Genomic DNA, 20,038 nt, shown 5'->3' with positions numbered 1-20,038 from the left:
TTGAGTGGTGTGATTCTACAAACTTACATACAGTAATGTCCTCTATAACTGCCAGTAGATTTGTACAGTGAAAAGCATTGTGCTTGGGAGGCAATTTTACAATCTATTACATACAGTCACCATTTCATTGTACAGGTTTTAATAAAGTGTATGGAAATCTTGTAAGAAAATGAGAAAACAAAAGCAATTTTGATTGTAAAAAAAAAAAAAAAAAAAAAAAAAAAAAAGCTCTATCTGGCACAATTGCTTTATATGTCAGTCATAGGTGGAAAAAGATGGGCTGAATCACCCAGTGAATCCTTATAGTGAGATCCACTGACCAATGTTTCCAGTTCTCCCTCCTCCAAAATTAATATAAAATGATTAAGAAGTGTTACATAGATACATTTTTTAGCATATTGCAATAATTTGTTTTCCCAGATTGAGATTTATCATGGCTCAGAATGACTGCTGGAACTGAACACCCAGATCTGTTTTTGTTGGGGTGTCTCTAGCTAACCCATGGTGCTCTGGGAATCCTTTGTCATGTATTTATTTATTTTTTTTTTGAAAAACAAAGATTGTATACTTATAGCAAACAAATACAGTATATAAAACACAGGTTTAGGAAAAAAATGTACACTGTATTTTTTATTCGTCTTTTTTCACTCACAAGAATGGTAGGCCTTTGGGTATATTCAAGAGAAAACTACACCCCCAGTGCACGAGAGTGGTGGACTGCTAGCAATTCTTCATATGTTTCATGTTTCTGTACACTACAGGGATGCTTCAGACCTTACTGCCCTCAGAGGACTGGGGTTGTCCCAATTAGCAACTGCAAAAACACAAACCAGGGCACACCAGCCTAGTGCAATGTCCCATAGGATATTTATTAATAATCAGTATAAAATGTACTCACAAACCATGTAGAATTGACAGCATATCAAGCTACTTTTCCGTAGCACTGTGGTCCGTCAGACCCAGATTCCTCCTTTGCCAAGGAGAGCACCATCCCGAAATCTAGCTGGTTAATGAGTTTCAAGGGTTCTTCTTCAGAGCTAAACCCTGAAGGACCCTTAGGTCCTTCCTCACCTGCCTTGGGTGTCACTCTTTAGGAAAGCCCCTAACGTAGCACTTGGTGGTCCGCTTCAGCCGGCCATGAGGAGAGGGGTCCGCCAGGCCTTTTACCTAGTGTATTTCTAGTGTCTGGAGTCTTGCAGTCCAAGGGGTCAGGAAAGGGTCCTTCCTCTTTGGGAGGGGACCAATGGCACACCCCATACACTTTTTTTGGTTCACTTGGTTTTTTGTTTTTTTGCGCACCACATTGTAAAAAAAAAAATTATATACATTAAAAATAAAAATTTATCCATTCATTTCTCTATACTGATTGAATGGACTTTCCGACTTCAGCCCAGCTGCAGCGTTTGCTGGATGAACTTAGAAGATCATTAAATGTTAATGGTTATCAGTAATTGCCCTTTAACAAATCAACTCATTGCTATTTACACTCTTTCTAAGATCCAGCTGTCTGTGTCGCAGTGCACAACTGGAAAAAGCCTTTATAATCATATTAATGAGAACATTACAGCTCCTACAGCCCCCATAAACAGGATGTTAATTTAGTTCGGGGGTTTTATCCCTTTGTAGTGTAAATGAGTGGCACCGTAGCATCCCTATACTTTGTTCTGAGCGTACAGAGAGGCTGAAGCAGAAAGGTGTGACCCATCCGTAATTATTCTGTGCTATTTTTAATAATAACTATCTTTATGGGGCTTGTGAATTTTTAATGAGTCCATTAACCTTGCAGGCTTATTTTTGGTGTCTGGTGCGCATAGAGTGAATGAGCTTTGCTTAAAGCGTCCGTCCATAGTTGAGTGATATTTCAGTGGATTGTGGGATTTGTTGGACCGAATCTCCCCAGTGGCTTCTTAAATCCCTTGGGGTCTCCAGCAGTATGATCTCCTTCTAATAATACCTAATGTCTATCTTGGTGTCCATCTTGGGATTTTTGTGGTCTATACTCTGGGTTCTCCATAATAGAAAAAAAATCCAGCAGGGATGATGGTGGAAGCCCCTCATAATGGTTCAAGCGATATTTCAGTGGATCATGGGAGTTGGAGGACCAAATCACCCCGGTGGCTTCTCACATCCCTTTGGGTCTTCAGCAGTGCTCCTTCTTATATTACCTGTTTATCGCTCTCTGAGCCCTTCTTGGGATTTTGGTGTTTCCTGTAACCTGTGGTAGTCTCTACTCTGGGTTCTTCATTATTGAAAAAAAAATCCAACAAGGATAGTGGAAACCCCTCCTAATGGACTTTTGTAATATTTCAATGGATTGTGAGATTTGGTAGGCCGAATCACCCCAGTAGCTTCCCATATCCTTTTGGGTCTCCGGCAGTGCGATCTCCCTCCTATAATACCTAATGTCTATTTCTCTTGGTGTCCATTTTTGGATTTTTGTGTTTTCCCCAACCTATGGTAGTCTCTACTATGAGCTCTTCACAATAGAAAAAAAAAAATCCAACAATAATTGTGGAAGCCCCTCATAACGGGTTAAGTGGTACTTTAGTGGATCCTGTGATTTGGTAGACCACATTACCCCAGTTTCTTCTGATATCCCTTGTGGTCTGAAGCAATGTGATCTCCTTTATGCAATACCCATCTACCACTCTTTGTGCCCTTCTTGGGTTCCCCCAAACTGTGGTAGTCTCTACTCTGGGTTCTGCATAATAGAAAAAAGTCCAGCAAGGATGATGGAAGCCCCTCATAATGGGTTAAGTGATGTTTTGTGGATTGTGGGATTTGGTGGACTTAATCACCCAAATGGCTTCTTACTGTACATCTCTTCAGGTCTCCAGCAGTATTATCTCCTTCTTATAATACTTGTTAATCGCTGTTGGTGCCTTTTTTGGGATTTTGGTGGTAGTCTCTACTCTAAGTTCTCCATAATAGAAAAAAATCCAACAAATTAGGCTTTCATTTGGTGCTAAATGTTAATGGATATCTCCTGATTTTTTATCAAAGGAAAAATTGCCAAAAATAGTAAAAAAAAAATGTTTTTTTTTTTTTAAATTTAGCTGTATATTTCTTGCTACTACCATAACCTCCCACCAAAAAACAACCCAAATGAAATTGGCAGCGATACCGCATATGTGTATTTCAGTTGTTGTTTGTACCCCTAGTACAGCCCAAAAACAATAGTGCCCATTTTGTTTCTATTTTTTTTATCCTAACTAAAACACACCTAAACTAACTGACACTGATAATTAAAAAAAAAATAAAAAATCCTGTAAAAAAAATACTAACGCTGACCATTGACCCTGATGTTGACCCAAAATCTAACCCTGGCATTGACCTAGATCAAGCCTAGGTATTTTTTTGTACTTTTGTATTTTATTTTTTTATCATTATTATTTTTTAAATTTTTTTACACACACTTTTTTTTTCCTCTGCAAGGAGAGAGAGACACTAATGCCCCGTAAACACGGTCGGATTTTCCGACGGAAAATGTGTGATAGGACCTTGTTGTCGGAAATTCCGACCGTGTGTAGGCTCCATTACACAGTTTCCATCGGATTTTCTGACACACAAAGTTTGAGAGCTTGCTATAAAATTTTCCGACAACAAAATCCGTTGTGGGAATTTCCGATCGTGTGTACACAAATCCGATGCACAAAGTGCCACGCATGCTCAGAATAAATAAAAAGATGAAAGCTATCGTCTACTGCCCGTTTATAGTCCCGACGTACGTATTTTACATCACCGCGTTCAGAATGATCGGATTTTCTGACAACTTTGTGTGACCGTGTGTATGCAAGACAAGTTTGAGCCAACATCCGTCAGAAAAAATCCTAGGATTTTGTTGTCGGAATGTCCGATCAATGTCCGACCGTGTGTACTGGGCATAAGTCTTTCTCTCCTCCATTCACAAAGAAAGAAGACACAGGGGCGGGGTCCACGGTGACTGTTTACCAGTGATGGCTGGTTCTCCATTTTTGCGGGGGGGGGCAGCAAATAAACCGCCCCTGCCATGGTCGCACTTATACCATCCAGGTCGGGGGTGGCTTCCCCGGCTTCTCCTCCTAGCCAATCCAGTCTTAAGACCCGCATCCATCCTGATTGGCTGGAAGGAGAAGCAGGAAGGCAATATCAGATGTTGATGCGCTAATGTCACAAGTGGGCGGGCCTAACATTTTTTAAGTCAATTAGAGCCTCAGGCTCTAATCATGTGCTTCATGCCACTGATCACTGTGATCACTTTGGGCAATCAGAGGCTATCACAGCGATCAGGTGACCTGGGATCGGGAGATCCAGGCCCTGATCGTAAGTACGGGGCTCGGGTTCTCTCCGTGAGACCCCGGTTTCAGTGCTGGGAGTGTGCTGTGCGGGGCGCATGGAGATTAGGGGGGTGGCACCCTGCGCCGCTTATGGACCGGCTGCTGCTACTGATCACTGTGATAGCCGATCAGGTGACCTGGAATTGGGAGATCCAAGCCCTGATCATAAGTATCGGGCTCGGGGCTCTCCGTGAGACCCCGGTTCCAGTGCTGAAAGCGAGCTGTGCGGGGTGCATGGAGATTAGGGGGGTGGCACCCTCCGCCGCTTATGGACCGGCTGCCGCTGCTTATCACTGTGATAGCCAATCAGAGGCTATCACAGTGATCAGCTGACCTGAAATCGGGAGATCCAAGCCCTGATCGTAAGTACGGGGCTCGGGGCTTTCCGTGAGACCCCAGTTCCAGTGCTGGGAGCGTGCCGTGCGGGGCGCATGGAGATTAGGGGGGTGGCACCCTGCGCCGCTTATGGACCGGCCGCCGCTGCTTATCACTGTGATAGCAAATCAAAGGCTATCACAGTGATCAGGTGACCTGGAATCGGGTGATCCAAGCCCTAATCGTAAGTACGGGGCTCTCTCTGTGAGACCCCGGTCCCTGTGCTGGGAACGCGCCATGCAGGGCGCTCCCAGCACAAAGGGAGATACACAGATATGCGGCCCCATGGAAAAAAAAAAGCCCAGTCCAGTGGGGCTACATCTTTGCATACGGTTGGCTTTATGGGGTCAAAGTAGCACATAGCGAAAAATGTCCTGGTCAAGAAGGGGAGGGGTTGTTAAAATCTTCCAGAGCTGAAGTGGTTAAAGCATTTATGAGATTTTAGGGATTGGGGTATCGAATGATAACTGATAGTATATCTGTTTTGGGTGGGGTGACCCTTTCATAATCACAGAGGGTGGTAGTCCTCAACAATCTATCGACAACCCCCTATTGATATTCCGATGGCGGGGATAAAATATTAAATCCGATTGCCATGAGATACGGAATTTATACGTGCAATGCATATTCACAGGTACTTTTACGTTCCTTTATAACAAAACGTTGAGGGATGCTCGGCTCCTCGACTGATTAATCTCAGCCAGTCATCGGTAATAATGAAATCTGTGAGCCACGGGGGTATAGGTTTTCCGGAGTATCTCCCAAACTGGCTTCTAAAATACACCGGGATTCATTTATAAAGAAGCGGCGCAGTAATTAAAGCCCGACAGAACTATTCATAGCAATAGATAGGCAGTTGGATAGATATTGTATTATTCATTTCCATTTTAATAGACTTTCCTGTTACAGCTGTTATGCAGTGTGACTAAAGATGACTTTGCAGTCGAAATCGGCACCGAACTTAGACCCAGGGCTCTCGGAAATCAGCACTCAATATTGACTTGGCCCGCCCTTTGCAGCTATAACAGCTTCAGCTCTTCTGGGAAGGCTGTCCACAAGGTTTAGGAGTGTGTCTATGGGAATGTTTGACCATTTTTAACCTTACTGGTCGGACACTAATGCAATACAGGTCTGGCGAGGACCCCTTTAAAGAGGGTATGATAGATGGTGGTCCAGAAGGTCAAGCCAAAGTGGAAGAATGAGGACCCATGGTATGGTTCTGAGTGGCCACAGGTTACAAGTTATACAGATATTTAATAGAAGAAAAAAAAATTGAGAATAAAACAGAACAACTTACATCTAGTCAGGCTGTGGTCACCTCGTGGGGTGAGGCACGCAACCTTCTGTGATTGCAGGTGGGGAAAACCATTGTCCCCACGCAGGACATACAGTATATTAGCCAAAGTATTGGGACACCTGCCTTTACATGCACATGAACTTTAATGGCATCCCAGTCTTAGTCCGTAGGGTTCAATATTGAGTTGGCCCACCCTTTGCAGCTATAACAGCTTCAGCTCTTCTGGGAAGGCTGTCCACAAGGTTTAGGAGTGTGTCTATGGGAATGTTTGACCATTCTTCCAGAAGCGCATTTGTGAGGTAAGGCACTGATGTTGAATGAGAAGGCCTGGCTCGCAGTCTCTTCTTTTTCATCCCAAAGGTGTTCTATCAGGGTGTGGTCAGGACTCTGTGCAGGCCAGTCAACTTCCTCCACCCCAAACTCACTCATCCACGTCTTTATGGACCTTGCTTTGTGCACTGGTCCTAATCATATCTTGGTAGAGGGATTATGGTGTGGGGATGTCTCTCAGGGGTTGGGCTTGGCCCCTTAGTTCCAGTGAAGGGAACTCTTAAGGCGTCAGCATACCAAGACATTTTGGACAATTTCATGCTCCCAACTTTGTGGGAACAGTTTGGGGATGGCTCCTTCTTGTTTCAACCTGACTGAGCACCAGTGTACAAAGCAAGGTCCATAAAGACATGGATGAGCGAGTTTGGGGTGGAGGAACTTGACTGCAACCCAATAGAACACCTTTGGAATGAATTAGAGCAGAAACTGTGAGCCAGGCCGTCTCATCCAACATCAGTGCCTGACCTCACAAATGCTCTTCTGGAAGAATGGTCAAACATTCCCATAGACACACTCCTAAACCTTGTGGACGGCCTTCCCAGAAGAGTTGAAGCTGTTATAGCTGCAGAGGGTGGGCCAACTCAATATTGAACCCTACAGACTAAGACTGGGATTCCATTAAAGTTCATGTGCGTGTAAAGGCAGGCATCCCAATACTTTTGGTAATATAATGTAAGTGATTTTTCTTCATGCCGCGGGGTCCTGATTGAAATGCCGAGGTTTTTTTTCGTTTTTTTTTTTTTTTTTATTATCCCCTCCTATCCACTTGAAAAGAGGGGTGTGGCTACTACTCACCTTCGTCAGCACAGAGAGGGCAGCATTCTCTCTAAGGGCATTTTAAGTCATTTTAAGTCACAAGTTGTAACATCGAAAGGGACAGGACAATAAAAAGATTTAAAGGTGTACGGGTACGCGATTGCGCATGTGCGCACATGCACGTTGTGTACGGCTGTGTGTCAGCCTGCAGCTGTGCGCAGAGATTGGTCTTGAGGAGACATCGCTCCTGATGGCATGCTCTTCCTGACACTGTGGTCTACCTAATCACTACCCATTACTTACTTTAACATGCCTTGCAATGCATTGTGTCTGCGTGGAGGCAGCCATCTTGGTACAATTGTGGCCTTCCACAATCCCTTGGGCTCCCAATATCCCCCATACTCCTAGACATGGCCAGGGGATATACATTCCAGCTCTTACCACTATACAGTGCTCAGAGGGACCCTTGCCTGATGGGGCAGAAGGACCTGGACAAGTGTGCTGGCACCAGACATGGGGTCTTCCATTGCTGTAACTAGTGTGCGGGCTGCCAGTGGAGACTATAGGAGTATGCAGCTTCTGCTTAGGTCACTGTGGTGGACACTGAGACAGGAGTACTGCCCTTCCAGTGGGATTGTCCTCAGTAGACATGTGCAATTTGTTCCGTTCTGAATTTGTTTTTTTCACGAATTTCGACAAATTCATCAATTCGCAAATATCCAAATTAGCGAAAACCCATTTAACCAATTTTTCCGAATATTCGTCAGTTTGAATATTCGAAAATTCGGAAATTCAAAATTCGAAAATCAGAGAACCCGAAAATTTGAAAACCTGAAATAATAACTAACTGATAATAACTTAACTATTACAAACTATTAAATTATAGGTATTGGAATTTCCTTTCAAATTTGGCTGTTAGTAAACGTAGCGAATGTGAATTTATCCAAAGTCACGAATTATCACAAATAACGAACGCCGTATCTAAACGAATTGAAGGTAACAAATTAATAATGATAAATAACAATAATAATAATAAAACAAATTATTATTATTTATTATTAATTAGTTCCGTTCCATTCGTTTAGATACGACATTCTTTATTTCGGATAATTCGTAACTTCGGATAAATTCGTATTTGTTACGTTCACTAACAGCCAAATTTAAAAGAAAATTCCAATACCTATAATTCAACCAATAATAAATAACTATTAAATTAAAGGTAATGGAATTTCCTTTCAAATTTGGCTGTTAGTGAACGTAACAAATACGAATTTATCCGAAGTTACGAATTATCCGAAATAACGAATGCCGCATCTAAACGAATGGCATGTAACAAATTTATAATAATGAATAACAATAATTTAAAAAAAACCTTTTTAGTATTATTAATTAGTTCTGTTCAATTTGTTTAGATGCGGCATTCGTTATTTCAGATAATCCGTAACTTTGGATAAATTTGTATTCGTTACGTTCACTAACAGCCAAATTTGAAAGGAAATTCCAACACCTATAATTTAATCGTTAATTAATTTTTAGTTAGTTATTCTTTCGAATTTTTAAATTTTCTTTCTTATTTTTGAATTTTCAAATTTACGAGTTTACGAATTTTCGAATTCACGAGTTTACGAATTTTCGAATTCACGAGTTTACGAATTTTCGAATTTACGAGTTTACAAGTATTCGAATTTATGAATTGTGATCATAACAAATGACCCGAAAAAACTAAAAAAAAAACTAAAAAAAATGAATGAAACGAAAATTAACCAATTTTTCGGCACTGCACACCCCTTTACATACCAAAAAAAGCAATGCTGTTTTTCAGGATGCAAAAGGTATATTTTTCAAGGTACCTATAACAAATCCTCCATTTTTGAGTTTAGTTGCACTTTAAATATGGTATAAATCAATACAATATGTAAAAAAAAAAGTAGCTGAAGTATAAAATGGTCAATAATATAGTCGAAAACGACTTCTTAAAAATACCTCAAATTAATATTAGCTTATAATGGAACTTTGAATTAAGTGGGTCGGTGGTAGGACCACATTTTTATTGCTGTCTGTGTCTCCTCTGGGAAGTTCACCTTCATGTGCGGTCTTTAGGACAGGTAGTGAGGGAAAAGCCAAACACTGCGCAAGGTCCTTCAGTTGGCCATCGGTATATCAATCTGAAACACAGACCCAGGGCTGCTGTTAGAAATCACGGGGGCCTCATACAGCCTACCTGACAGGGCCCCTTTCCTACAGCTGAAAATGACTGAGGTCATGGATTTATCAGTCCCTTTCTCTGTAGCCCCAGCTCCACAGATGAACGAACAGAAAGCGCTCCAAGGCTTCCTGCGCGTTCACAAACTGAAGCATAGTAAACACAGTTTACTATGCTTCAGCGGTGAATGAACACAGCTGATTGGTGCTGATCGCTCACTGTTTTCATTCAAGAATGGAAGGTGCCAGTAAATTACATATTTACCGCCCCCTTCCCCGGATCTCCATCCTGAAACATCCCCCTGTGTGCCCACAGCAGCTCCCGGTAAGAGAGGAGAGGAGAGAAGCCGGAATCACTGCGGGGGGAAAGGGGCACACAGGGGGGCTCAGACAGCAGATGAAAGGGGCGCATGTGCTAGAACTAATGCAGAGCAGCCAAAGGGGTAAAGAAGAGGAGAAGCTGTCAACGCTGCAGGGGGAGGCAGAAGAGGATCAGTAAGACAGTACAACCGGACCTCCTGCTCAGGAGGTGCCCGGGCCCCCCTTTTGAAATGATGGGGCCCAGTACAGGAGGGCTGGCTGTACTGCCTTATCAGTGTCCCTACACAGACCAATGATCAACTGAAAGAGTGTTGACGGCAGGCTGACAACGCTGCTGCTAATTACAAGGCAGTGGCTTTGTTAGGGCTTGATCCTGAACCCGGACCTCTACAGTGTCTGGCAGTAACTCTTCTCATTGAACCACCTAAGATGCCGGACAGCTCCCTGCCTGATTGCTTAGACAACCTTGCCTTGCTTCTCGTGAACCTTGAACTCTTTGCTCCTTCCATTAACTTTCTGATTTAGGCCATGTTTCGGCACTTTCCTGTTTGCCAGCTTATTGTGCTCTCTCCAGCCAATATCTCGCTCTTGTCTCTTCTGCTGCCGTTTGTATCTTTGCTACTGCTCCTTACCGAACTTTGGCTTGTCTACGCTTCTGCTTAATCCCAACTTACAACAACATGTTACTGACCTTTGGCTTGTTTACTTACTATGCGTCTGCTTGATCCCAACCTGCAACCACTCATTACCAACCTTTGACTTCTTCCTTGACTACGATTCTGTTTGTTCCCAACCTGCAACCACTCATTACCAACCTTTGACTTCTTCCTCGACTACGCTTCTGTTTGTTCCCAACCTGCAACCAGTTCTTACAGACCTTGGGCTTGTTTACTGACTATGCTACTGCTTAATCCCTACCTGCTATATGTGCTACTGGAACCTGGCTTGCTCACCTCCTGGTGGGCCAACCCTGAGGACCGTGATCTTGTACTAACACACAGAAAAAAGAATTTCCATCATCAGGAGCTCTGCTAAATATCAGTTAGTACTTAGACTGGTCTCCGAGCCTGACCCCTGACCGTGACAGGCTTAGCTTGATCAGCCTGCCACAAGAAGTGCTGTTACTGACAAGAAATGTTGTTCCAAAAAAAAAAAAAATTAAGAAAATTGTATACAGTTGGGGATGGTGCTAAAGATCTAAAAAAATAGATCTATCTACAGTTTAATTCGCCAAGTTAAAAGATCAAAAAACAGTCAGCCTCTCCACCAGAATCTTTAGTGGATTGATTTAGTCCCTGTAGTCATCATATCCTAGATGAGAAAATCTCAACATGAGATTTAAAGAATAAATAGTTTGCATTTGCTGGTTGTTTTATATTTGCCATTTGACACCAAAAATATTGCCATCTCAGCAAGCTCTGCCGTCCTATGTTCTCCAAAGTTTGATGCTATCTGCTCCATCCTGACTTTGATGTTTTTTTTTTTTTTTTGTTTTTTTTTTTTAGAGAGTTCTTTTGAATCTCAATGCGTTGGGTGCATAAAATTGCTTCATAAGTGTTCATAAACATAATTACATTTTCAATTGCAGCCTTTTCATCCTTACAAAGAAAAGTACTCATTTTCATCTCCGTCTACTTTCGTGCATGGTTATTTAAAGGTTAAAAGAATTCTGCCTCTGTTATTATACGAGGAGAAACTGTAGTCAGATTCGTTTTAGTAGAATTCATGTTTTGTCTACAATGAACTTTGCATTTTTTTTTTTTCATTTTAGAATACTAGCTAAACGCTATAGATGGATTGGGGTAAAAAAATTCCTTAGACTGTCCTTTTTGAGAAAGCTCCTGAAGGCAAGTTAAGAGAATGAGGAGGATAGGTGGGGCAGGTAGAGGTAGAAGGAGTTGGTAGGCCCCAAGGCCCATAATGACCCATAAATGAACTGAACAGTGGACGTGGTGCCCAAAAAGTGGCAGACAGAGGGTAAAGGATTAGTCGCCAGTTTTGCTTGTGGTATACCTGTAACTTTTTCCCATTACTGTATTAGTGTTGACGCGTTTCACACCAACAGATGCTTAGCTACCTCAGCTGTCAAAGGTTTTATGACCAGGACCAGGCTGGGGACCATGAAGTAGCTTGCACAACAGGTATAGGTAGACTGGAATAGTCTATAGGTACATGGCTGGGGACCATGAAGTAGCTTGCAGAACAGATATAGCTAGAGTAGAACAATCCATAGGTTCACAGCTGGGGACCATGAAGTAGCTTGCAGAACTGGTATAGGTAGACTGGAATAGTTTAAAGTTCATGGCTGGGGACCATGAAGTAGCTTACACAACAGGTATAGGTAGACTGGAACAGTCTAGATTCATGGCTGGTGACCATGAAGTAGCTTGCAGAACAGGTATAGCTGGTGTAGAACAGTCTATAGGTTCATGGCTGGGGACCATGAAGTAGCTTGCAGAACAGGTATAGCTAGTGTAGAACAGTCTATAGGTTCACGGCTGGGGACCATGACATAGCTTGCAGAACAGGTATAGGTAGATTGGAATAGTCTATAGGTTCATGGCTGGGACCATGAAGTAGCTTGCAAAGCAGGTATAGGTAGATTGGAATAGTCTATAGGTTCATGGCTGTGGACCATGAAGTACCATGCAGAACAGGTATAGCTAAAGTAGAACCATCTATAGGTTCACGGCTGGGGACCATGAAGTAGCTTGCAGAACAGGTATAGTTAGACTGGAACAGTCTATAGATTCACGACTGGTGACCATGAGGTAACTTGCAGAACAGGTATAGCTAAAGTAGAAAGGTCTATAGCAGGGATATACAATTAGCGGACCTCCAGCTAGCAGAGGTAGGAGGAGTTGGTAGGCCCCAAGACCCATAATGACCCATAAATGAACTGAACAGTGGACGTGGTGCCCAAAAAGTGGCAGACAGAGGGCAAAGGATTAGTCATCAGTTTTGCCTGTGGTATACCTGTAACTTTTTCCCATTACTGTATTAGTGTTGACGCGTTTCACGCCAACAGATGCTTAGCTACCTCAGCTCTCAAAGGTTTTATGACCAGGACCAGGCTGGGGACCATGAAGTAGCTTGCAGAACAGGTATAGGTAGACTGGAAAAGTCTATAGGTACATGGCTGGGGACCATGAAGTAGCTTGCAGAACAGATATAGCTAGAGTAGAACAATCCATAGGTTCACAGCTGGGGACCATGAAGTAGCTTTCAGAACTGGTATAGGTAGACTGGAATAGTTTAAAGTTCATGGCTGGGGACCATGACGTAGCTTGCACAACAGGTAAAGGTATACTGATACAGTCTAGATTCATGGCTGGTGACCATGAAGTAGCTTGCAGAACAGGTATAGCTGGTGTAGAACAGTCTAAAGGTTCATGGCTGGGGACCATGAAGTAGCTTGCAGAACAGGTATAGCTAGTGTAGAACAGTCTATAGGTTCACGGCTGGGGACCATGACATAGCTTGCAGAACAGGTATAGGTAGACTGGAATAGTCTATAGCAGTGGTTCTCAACCCCCCTAGTGTTGTGACCCCTTGGTAAAATTTCCCAAGTTGTGGGGACCCCTAACAGTAAAATTATTTTCGTAGCGTGGGTTTTCAGCACCCAAGGCAAGACAAGTAATTTGAGCCCCTATCCCACTGACATTTAGCACTCCCCGAGTCCCTTCCACCCATACAGTATTAATACCCCTTATGGCACATTTTAGGATGTACCACTCTCTTTGTTCTCCTTTTATCTCTCTCTATCCTAATTTCTTGTTTTTTTTCTCCATCCCTCTCTCTAGCCATCTTTATTTGTTTTTTCTCTTATTCTTTCTCTCCCTTTTTCTTTGTTCCTCCCCCATCTTTTCCTCTCCCTTCCATGTATTCTCTATTTTTATTCCTTCTCTTACTCCTTGGTGGGGATGGGATGAGTGGCAGTGTTGGCAGGGAGTTGGGATGAGTGGCAATGTTCTGATCAGCCAACTTAGGTGCTCTTGATCAAGGTCATCCACTGATCTGAGAACTGTAGTGCGGACTTTTAATGGCAACTATAATCCCAGGTAGTGTTACTCACTGTGTCTCTGACTTTGTGGTGTCTCATAGCAGTGACACCTATGCCGAAATCAGGAGATAGGGTCTCCTCCAGTCCCTTCCACTTCACATTCCTCACCAGCTGACCTCTAGTCTCTGCCCCCCAACCATGCCGTGAACTGAATGGGTGGCTGCAAAGAGGCTGAATGGGTGGCCGCGGGCTCCAGGAACAGCCCTACTGGGCGGCTGCGAAAAGGCTGGGAGAGCAGCAAAGGCTTTGGGAACAGCCCAGGATTTGGGGACCCCTGGCAAATCGTCATTCGACCCCCAAGGGGGTCCCGACTCCCAGGTTGAGAACCACTGGTCTATAGGTTCACGGCTTAGGACCATGAAGTAGTTTGCAGAACAGGTATTGCTAGAGTAGAACAGTCTAAAGGTTCCTGACTGGGGACCATGAAGTAGCTTGCAAAGCAGGTATAGATAGATTGGAATAGTCTATAGGTTCATGGCTGGGGACCATGAAGTAGCATGCAGAACAGGTATAGCTAAAGTAGAACCATCTATAGGTTCACGGCTGGGGACCATGAAGTAGCTTGCAGAACAGGTATAGGTAGACTGGAACAGTCTATAGATTCACGACAGGTGACCATGCGGTAACTTGCAGAACAGGTATAGCCTATAGCAGGGATATACAATTAGCGGACCTCCAGCTGTTGTAGAACTACAAGTCCCATGAGGCATAGCAAGACTCTGACAGCCACAAGCATGATACCCAGAGGCAGAGAGCTGATGGGACTTGTAGTTTTGCAACAGCTGGTCTATAGGTTCATGGTTGGGACCATGAAGTAGCTTGCAGAACAGGTATAGCTAAAGTAGAACAGTCTATAAGTTCACGGCTGGGGACCATGAAGTAGCTTGCGGAACAGGTATAGGTAGACTAGAATAGAGGGAAGTGGGGCCTGTCCTTACCATAAGTGCTGAACAGACAGCCTACTTCCAATTTTCCATCAAGGGCATAGCCCATTACAGCAACTTTAACTGCTGGCAAGGTCAAGAAAACCGCAGCAAGCTGTGACATACCATAACATAGGAAAAAAGGGGTGGGAGGGTGGGCAGCTCTTCCAACCGACTCTTCCGAAAGACCCAGAATTCCCTGAGCTCAGGCCCATCCCATCCCATCGCACATGTTTCAACCAATCGTTCCCCTTGTCATGCACCTAGCTATGCCCCCATCAGTCAAGGCTCTCTTTCCCTAGGGAGGGGGCTCAAGAGGCCTTCAGGTGAGTGTTACCCAACCTCCATCACACCCTGTGTACACCCAGCCTGCATCTGTCACCACCCATCATATGCCTGTATTGTGTACAGTCACACCCAGGGTTCTGTCACCCTCCTGTCAGCAGCGGGCTCTGTCTTATCATTGCTTGTTCTCCCCCCTCCCTGGGTTGCTCCTAGCTACAGGGGCCCATGTGGCCCTCCTGGCCTATCAGTGTAGCTGAGCGATCCCCCCTCCCACCGATGCACGGGCCACTTCGGTCTCTGAACGGCTGTACTATTGCAGGGGAGAAGTGCAGTTGAGGGATCTCTGTGTACTCACAATCTGCTTGCCACCCCCACCTCCCCCTGTTAGCAGCCAACTCTGTCTAATCGCTGCTTGTTCTTCCCCCTCCCTCTGTCTAAGCAGAACAAGCAGCCAATCAGAAGAGACTTGAGGGGAATAATGGGACATGTAGTCCCAAGGAATTAACTATTCACTGAAGTGCCTGAATATACCTTGCTTTAAAAGAAGGAGGGAGCAAGATTGACAAATTCACTAGGACAGTGCAGTGTTCTGGGGAGTTAGTGAGAGGAACGTGTGGTACAGATCCCCCAGAGAGAGACTGATCTGCTGAAAAACAAGCAAGCACCATGTGGGGGAGACTGCAAGAGCGAGAGGACCATGTTGCTGAGCCACTGCCAGGCTATAAACCTTGCTGTACTGCCTACTGTAGTCACGGGCAACCCCAGAATCCTGATTGAAGGGACCACTGCTGCTGTGTCGCTGGATCTGGTAAGAGTGCTTTGCAGGCTACTTGCTACCACCACTAGAGAATGAGCCATTAGTAACTACCTAACCATCTACCTTATAGTTGTGGTACCAGTAGCAGAACTCCCAGGATCGCAAAGATCGCACTCATGACCAGGCCCTGGCTTTCTGTCCATGTGGGGGGCTCCAGATTGCAGGAAAGGGGCCCGCTGATGAACATGCCAGGGACAGATCCCCCCTACCCCAGCAGTGATCAGGTGGCTCCCACTGGAGTACTGATCATCCCTGAGGCAGAGCCTGCTGCAAGGCTCGTAGTGATTGGGCGGGATTCAGGAAGGGTTGCAGGAAATAAATTTGCTTGATTTCCCCATCAACACAGTCAATGTTGATGGGGGCATACCTCCTGCTGAGCCATTCTTTTCTTCCGGGGGGGGGGGGGGAGGAGAACACAGTGAATATTGCTAGCGGCTGTAACAGTCACATGTAAAATCCTGCAGGCTGGTGGTACCCAAGTTGATCAATCAACTTGGGGACATTCAGCCTGCCCATACATTGTTCGAATCTTGGCCAGTGCCAGCTGAACCTGCTGAGATTTGAACCGTCTATGGCCGGCTTTAGTCAGGCTGGACAGAGGTATGTGCCATGGCGGCTACTGAGTGGAGATCTCTTGGGAAGCACATGATAGTCCTTTCAATGCTAGAAGATCCCTGCTGGAAATATCATGCATTTCCACTAGGGTTCTGCTAGCAAAGAAATGGTTAATCATACACTTCCAACACAGATCTGAAAGGGTTAATCATACACTTCCAACTGGGATCTCATCTGCCAGCAATGAAAGGGTTAATTGTGTCCAGTTGAGTCATAATGATGTGCTGTAACCTCTAGCAACCAATCAGTGAGCTGTAATGATGTGCTGTAACCTCTAGCAACCAATCAGTGAGCCGTAATGGTGTGCTGTAACCTCTAGCAACCAATCAGTTAGCAGTAATGATGTGCAGTAACGTCTAGCAACCAATCAGTGAGTGGTAAGGATGTGCAGTAACTTCTAGCAACCACTCAGCAACAGAAATGATGTGCTGTAACCTAACCTCTAGCAACCAGTCAGTGAGCGGTAATGATATGCTGCATCCTCTGGCAATTAATCTCAATCACTGCCTGATCTTCTGTAGTAAACTGATTTTGAGTCTAGCTGCTCTCAGAGCAGGCGGAGAGCGAAATTGTATGGCGGGGGCCCAAAGAAAATGTTTGCCCAGGGTCCAATCAGTATTAAAGATGGCCCTGTTCACCACGACCTACAAAAATAAAAATTTACATGAATATTTACTAAGATATCCACTTATAAGTCTGCAAAATTTCAAATCCCTAGCACATCTAGGTCATGGTGAGAGTAAGAACTTATTGGCCTACCCTCGTAGAAAGATATACCTTGTTCATATTTCATGTCTGAGATTTACAACTACTTTAAAGGTAAATGTAATGCTCTATAAGTGCTGTTGCCTTGTTCTGAATCTTTTTTATTCATTTATTTTTTGAGGCGCGCTGTAGACTTGATGGACATGTGTCCCTTTTTAGCCAAGCTAAGCATGTAAATATGTAATTATACAACAAAGAACCTGCACTGAAAATATATGATACTTCAATACAAACACTTCCTCCCAGTTATTGAATTATAATATTTACAGTATATTGAGCTCTTACTTTTGAATTAAGTAAGGACATTTTTTACAAATTCTATATATATACAGTATCTCACAAAAGTGAGTACACCCCTCACATTTTTGTAAATATTTTATTATATCTATATCACCTGGGGAGCAGGTGTGTTAAATTTGGTGTTATCGCTCTCACTCTCTCATACTGGTCACTGGAAGTTCAACATGGCACCTCATGGCAAAGAACTCTCTGAGGATCTGAAAAAAAGAATTGTTGCTTTACATAAAAATGGCCTAGGCTATAAGAATATTGCCAAGACCCTGAAACTTAGCTGCAGCATGGTGGCCAAGACCATACAGCGGTTTAACAGGACAGGTTCCACTCAGAACAGGCCTCACCATGGTCTACCAAAGAAGTTGAGTGCACGTGCTCAACGTCATATCCAGAGGTTGTCTTTGGGAAATAGACATATGAGTGCTGCCAGCATTCCTGCAGAGGTTGAAAGGGTGGTGGGTCAGCTTGTCAGTGCTCAGACCATACGCCACACACTGCATCAAATTGGTCTGCATGGCTGTCGTCCCAGAAGGAAGCCTCTTCTAAAGATGATGCACAAGAAAGCCTGCAAACAGTTTGCTGAAGACAAGCAGACTAAGGACAATGATTACTGGAACCATGTCCTGTGGTCTGATGAGACCAAGATAAACTTGGTTCAGATTGTTTGGTTCAGATGTTGTCAAGTGTGTGTGGCGGCAACAAGGTGAGGAGTACAAAGACAAGTGTGTCTTGTCTACAGTCAAGCATGATGGTGGGAGTGTCATGGTCTGGGGCTGCATGAGTGCTGCCGGCACTAGGGGGCTACAGTTCATTGAGGAACCATGAATGCCAACATGAACTGTGATATACTGAAGCAGAGCATGATCCCCTCCCTTCAGTATTCCAACATGATAACGACCCCAAACACACCTCCAAGACGACCACTGCCTTGCTAAAGAAGCTGAGGGTAAAGGTGATGGACTGGCCAAGCATGTCTCCAGACCTAAACCCTATTGAGCATCTGTGGGGCATCCTCAAATGGAAGGTGGAGGAGCGCATGGTCTCTAACATCCACCAGGTTCAGCTTTGTGATGTCATCATGGAGGAGTGGAAGAGGACTCCAGTGGCAATCTGTGAAGCTCTGGTGAACTCCATACCCAAGAGGGTTAAAGCAGTGCTGGAGAATAATGGTGGGCAAACAAAATTTTGACACTTTGGGACCAATTTGGAATTTTTTTTGTATACTCACTTTTGTTGCCAGCGATTTAGATAATGGCTGTGTGTTGAGTTATTTTGAGGGGACCGCACATTTACACTGTTACAAGCTGTACCCTCACTACTCTACATTGTAACAAAGTGTCATTTCTTCAGTGTTGTCACATGAAAAGATACTATAAAATATTTAGAAATTTAATAAAATATTTACATGCCTTCTCACTTCCTGTCCTGGTGACCCTTGTCGCATCCTGACAAAGAAGGTGTCACTGGGACACAAAGTCCGAAAAAATCTCCCCAACAGGGACACAGCAAAAATCCAAAACTAACACAAAGAGAAAACTCTGGGCTGAAGTATCACTTGAAGGTGTTTATATAGGATTGCAATTAGGTGAGTGGTTAAGAAAACACTTTCTTGTATAAAAATTTTGAATTTTCAGCTTGCAAATTACCTAGTGCATAAAATCGGTTTACAAACACATAATGAGTATTTTAAACCCTAAAGTGCTCATTAAAACTGATGTGGTCCACTGCAGAGCTATTCTAATTGATTCAGCAATCTGCCTCATTTCTTTTAAAGGAAAACTTTTGCTGAGACAAATATGAAGGCCTTGTGCCGATCTCCCTCTGAAAATACTAGTCGGCTGGCTGTCATACTGATTATCTGACTTGAACCCAATCATCAGCCCCCCTCCCCCTTTCACACACCAATCTCCCCTGAGTTACTGGAAAGTTCATGATCCATGTTTCTTCCAATTCTTTGACTAAGAAGTTTTGAAGACCCCGGATCACTAAGTAAGCCAGGTGAATAGCATTTTGAAGAAGAGGATGTTTTTTAAAACTGATTAGAAAACCAAGGAATGAATTTAATATGTTGCTGCTTACCAGTTCTCAGATTTGGTGATTTTTTTTTTTTTCTTAAAGTGGTTCCAAAGGTGTTTTTTTTACCTTCATGCAACTGCAAACAGGACTTCTTTTAGCTCTCTTTTAACAATGGCTTTCTTCTTGCCACTCTTCCATAAAGGCCAGATTTGTGGAGTGCACGACTAAAGCCTCGTACATACGGTACGGTTGTTGGCAGGGGATTGTCTATTTACAGACTGTTGTCCTAAAATCTTACTGTTAGTACGCTCCTTTTGACAATTATTGTCCAACTTTCGGCCAACAAATGTTGGATGACAGGCTAGTAAATTTTCGTCAGATTTTTTTGACGTCAGATTTTCGTATGGTCAGTACACAAATCCGTCACACAAAAGTCGAAAGTACAAACACGCATGCTCGGAGTCAATGCTCGCCAAACACGAAATTAGCAGAAGGGCCCAAAGGGTGGCGCTCAAGAGCTGAAATTGCTTGTAATACGTCACTGCATCCGTGTTTGTGGCACAAACAATTGTGTAACATTAGTAGACAAGATCCTGGCACATGCCCTTTTGACAAAAATTAGACGCTCGTTTGGCCAAGAAACGTACCGTTTGTACTAGGCTT

The 20,038-nt window shown here is 43.8% G+C and overlaps 1 protein-coding gene across 2 annotated transcripts in view; it reads left to right on the top strand.

The window, feature by feature from the left end:
- The window catches only part of CBLN4 (cerebellin 4 precursor), a 65,433-nt gene that overhangs the window by 33,435 nt on the left and 11,960 nt on the right, over positions 1-20,038 (top strand). The window lies entirely within an intron of this gene.

The sequence above is a fragment of the Aquarana catesbeiana genome, linkage group LG12 (genome assembly GCF_042186555.1).
Source record: "Aquarana catesbeiana isolate 2022-GZ linkage group LG12, ASM4218655v1, whole genome shotgun sequence".
In the NCBI taxonomy this organism is placed as follows: domain Eukaryota; kingdom Metazoa; phylum Chordata; class Amphibia; order Anura; family Ranidae; genus Aquarana; species Aquarana catesbeiana.
Note: the sequence above shows the minus strand (reverse complement) of the source record. Positions and strands in the feature narration are given on the sequence as shown.